The following is a 4586-nucleotide window of genomic DNA, read 5'->3' on the forward strand; positions in this document are numbered from 1 at the left end:
AAAGGTCCTATATTTCTTGGCGAATTTACCCCCAGGATATAAGGCGCTCCGGATGATCCGCATCTCTATTCCTCACATACTTCTTTCACGCACCCACCTGTGTCTCTTACATTCTAATCTCTCAAACAAGAGATGCAAATCACCCGGAGACCCAACAACCCTGGAATATAACAAGGGATAAATGTTGCTATGTCCGTCCACACTAGCGAGCCCACATGCTTCTGGCTATTACACACCTGTAATCCTCACTTCCCCTCTCATACTATTTCGATAGTGTGAACAGACCCGGCAACAAGGAAAAACCCTTCCAATTGTAATACAAATCTATTTCCCAAATTTGCCTGATTAAATTTAAGTCAACTGTGGCGACACGCCCAACGACACCTAATCCAATCGGCCAAGCCGAAAAAGTAGAGCCAAAATTAAGAGCGCAACGTCTCGGAACAGGTGTTAAAAATAGCATACAAGGAATTTGCCTTGTATATGTACGTCAATGAACCTTTGAGGAAAACGTAAACACGAGAATATCCATATCATTACAAACTCCCCTACTGAAACGATCTGTCCCATAAGATCGCAACAAAAAAAAACCAACAAAAAAAATTGAAATTCTCGTCATAATCCGTTCCCCTCTAAGGTACATACACGTACATGGCTGCCCAGCCCTAAAACATTTACAATAACTTCATATACATCATATAAAGCCAACATGGCTTCCAAATTACAATATGTAAACACACATATCAAACTGTCAATCCAACTCACAAAAATACCCACTAGTTCAAACATACTTAGAAACATCACCTCCCATTAATGACGCCCTTTACATATTAAAACAGCATGTCAATACTTTGCAAGTAAATGCACAACCTTAATGCAATAGTCAATTACACAAACCCCCAAACTCCAAAATTTTCCTTTTTTTTTCCTCTCTCTTCATCCACATAATTAACCAATTATGTGGTTCTGCCTAAAGAGGCAATAACAAAATTAAAATTTTAATCCAAAAACCTATTATAAACTCCTCGAGTGTCCTATTCCTGCATGGTTAACAAAAACGCCCAAATTTCCCTACAGCAGACTATGAAACCTACTACTATCATGTCTCCAACTACTCGTAATTATAGCCTGAAACTGTTTGCGAAGCTTAGGGAAGTGTCACAACCCCGGCGGTCAGAGCCGGATACCCCAGACCTCCTCCAACCGGTTGTTGGGACTTCTCCTGCCACTTGTAAACATCCATATGTAATCAGAAATTACTTAAAAATTGAAATATACTAGTGATAATACATGCACATTCTCCGAACACTGGAATAGACAACGATACATGTAACTGGAAAAATATAAAAATTTGTAATATGCAAATCCATGGAATATACAACCAATTTCAATACGCGATTAGGCAAAAATCACCATAACCATAAATGACCCCAATTAAAAATCACCACAATTACATCCAAAAATTCTTTCGACAAAAACTAGAAATCCGACGGAGCGTACGCCGATACAACTCTGTCCCCCGGGGAGTGAGGTGCACTCCATCAATGATAAGATGGGGTGCGTGTGGGAGCAACCGATGCTCCCACACCCACACAAAGTCCCGGTGGAAAGAACCATCTGACATAAGTCGGTTGAATTCCTGCACACGGGAGTTGAATTCCCTTAGAGACAGAGTCGAACCGGCCCATCTCCGAGTCCGTGGGAGCACGGGGAGGAGAAAGATCGCCGTGGGGAACAACCCCCGACGACCCAACTCATCCACGAACTCCCACAGACGCCGAGCCACGGTCACGGGCTCCGCCTGACTCAAGTCGTTGGTACCCAAATCGATTACCAACACAGAGTGCGTGGAGCTGGCCTCCTCCAGAATACGAAAATACCTTCTCGGGTTAGCCCGCATCCTGGAGAAGCTCAGCCCCCCCTCTCCATAACACTGCACAGAACGCTGCTCATCAGCTACGATAAGCGACAACTCCCCAGCCCGCCGGCCCAGAGTCCGGCGGACAAAGCTATGACCAAATAAGAACATGACTCATAAAATCAGGACGGGTGCCCAGCCCTAAAACAGTAAAAGTTGGATAATTAAAATTATTAACTCTCCAATTTGATGTAAACGACTAATTACCGTGATAATTAACCGTCAATATTACGGTCCCTTCAATAATTGGTGAAAAATATCGCCTTAATTTCTCAATTTTTACTGTTTTAGGGATGATATGGATATTCTCGTGTTTACGTTTTCCTCAAAGGTTCATTGACGTACATATACAAGGCAAATTCCTTGTATGCTATTTTTAACACCTGTTCCGAGACGTTGCGCTCTTAATTTTGGCTCTACTTTTTCGGCTTGGCCGATTGGATTAGGTGTCGTTGGGCGTGTCGCCACAGTTGACTTAAATTTAATCAGGCAAATTTGGGAAATAGATTTGTATTACAATTGGAAGGGTTTTTCCTTGTTGCCGGGTCTGTTCACACTATCGAAATAGTATGAGAGGGGAAGTGAGGATTACAGGTGTGTAATAGCCAGAAGCATGTGGGCTCGCTAGTGTGGACGGACATAGCAACATTTATCCCTTGTTATATTCCAGGGTTGTTGGGTCTCCGGGTGATTTGCATCTCTTGTTTGAGAGATTAGAATGTAAGAGACACAGGTGGGTGCGTGAAAGAAGTATGTGAGGAATAGAGATGCGGATCATCCGGAGCGCCTTATATCCTGGGGGTAAATTCGCCAAGAAATATAGGACCTTTTAATACGGAAACTAATTATGGGTAATTATATTGGCATCTTATGATGGCATATATCTCTGGTTTTACAGTAAACGATGGAATGATTTCTTAACAGGAATTAATACCCTTTTGCATGTAGTATCCTCGGGCACTAACCAGTGGTATTTCTTACTTCCTTTGTCTCTGTATGTTTTTGTTTTTGTTCAACTTTGCCTGGAAATTAAACAAATAAAGAAAGAAACGTTGCAAAATGTAAAAGAAAAACCCCTTAGTATATAGAATAACAGAGTATTATACACAATGGAGTAAGCGACATATTGAGAGCTATCCATGCAGTGTATTCAAATTTATACCATTCTAACATTCACATGTTAAATGGGCAATGTACTTTCCGCTGATAATGCTGAAAAAAGCCCTAGAAACTGCCTCTGATATTTAGGAAGAAATACACATTTTCAATATTTTTGTCATCGAAGTACATGTTAACTATACTTGAGAAATAACTTTTGTTCCACTTACGGAGTAGTAGTGTAAAATGCCAATGGAATGCAATTATGGGATTGTATCAACACCAAATATGTATAAAAGGCAATACATATTGTGATTATTACTCAGAATATTGTTCTATCTTGTATGTATCTTTGCATCTATTATGAAATCTTTTATGATATTACAGAATAAAATTGTATTAAAACTTTAAAAGACATTTATTATTAATGAGCATTTTATTTTTATTCAAAGTGCAAGTAGTTCTTACACTGTTTGGGAAATTAAGGTACTTTTAAAAGGGCTAGAAAATAATCTTAGAATACACACAAAATGGAGAAGACAGGATGGAGAGGGAGACAGATCAAGAAAGTAGGGGGAAAGAGAGAGAGAGAGAAAGAAAGAAAGAGTGGATGAGAAAGGGAGAGAGAGAGAAAAAAGGAGGGGGAAGGGGGGGGGGGGGTGGTGATAAAAGTAATTTATAACACTGTCGACCATGGTCAGGTAAATTTTAAGCCCCACTGCACTACTTATAGCTACTTGCGCCCTCTATATAGCAAACAAAATGTTAATTGAGAGCCGGGGAAAAATGAATATTTATTTTTCGGGGCCTACTTTTCAACCCTGCCTGCATGAAAATAACATTATAAAATTGCATTGAACTCTATGCAAATTTAAGAGGGCTCTTTTCTGATTTTCAGGGGCTTTTTGGGCAGGCACGTAGCCAGAGTTTGATGTTTGGGTGGGGGGGGGGGGGGGGGGGGGCACATACCTGTAATCGATCGAGGTAAAAAAAAGTTCAACCGATCTTGGAAATTCCCCCCCCCCTTGGCTACGTGCCTGTTTTGGGGGCATTTCGGGGGCTATTTCGCCCCGAGCCCCCGTGTATTTTTTTCACTGAAGCTGACTTGAGACCACCAGTCAGTGACCATGCAGGGAGGTACAATCCCTCCTGGCCAAACTAGTGCAGATATGCTTTAAGAAAACCAAAGTAGATAAAGAGAATTGAAGAAATAATAAGAAACATAAGAAGAAAACAACATGAAAAATTAGGTAATCATAATTGATAAGGGAAAAGTCCCGAGAAAAGTAAGTAAATAAGTCGAGAAAAACTGAAGAAGGCATCGAATTGGGCTTGGCCGTTACTAAAGTTTATGTAAGCAAAATAATTTTAGTTCAATGATTTGCTGTATTCCATTCCCTCCCTTTGTATTTCAAGTAGTGCGCCATCTAGTGGTCTATATACCGACACAAAGTTCTAAAAGAAAAAAAGAAAGAAAGAAAAATAGAAAGAAAAAGTGCTGAAAATGACTCAAACCACTTAATAAATGTCACATAGAGGAATAGATTTAGAAAATAATCATTCATATTTA

The sequence above is a fragment of the Strongylocentrotus purpuratus genome, unplaced genomic scaffold (genome assembly GCF_000002235.5).
Source record: "Strongylocentrotus purpuratus isolate Spur 01 unplaced genomic scaffold, Spur_5.0 spur5_scaffold_19, whole genome shotgun sequence".
NCBI classification, from domain to species: domain Eukaryota; kingdom Metazoa; phylum Echinodermata; class Echinoidea; order Camarodonta; family Strongylocentrotidae; genus Strongylocentrotus; species Strongylocentrotus purpuratus.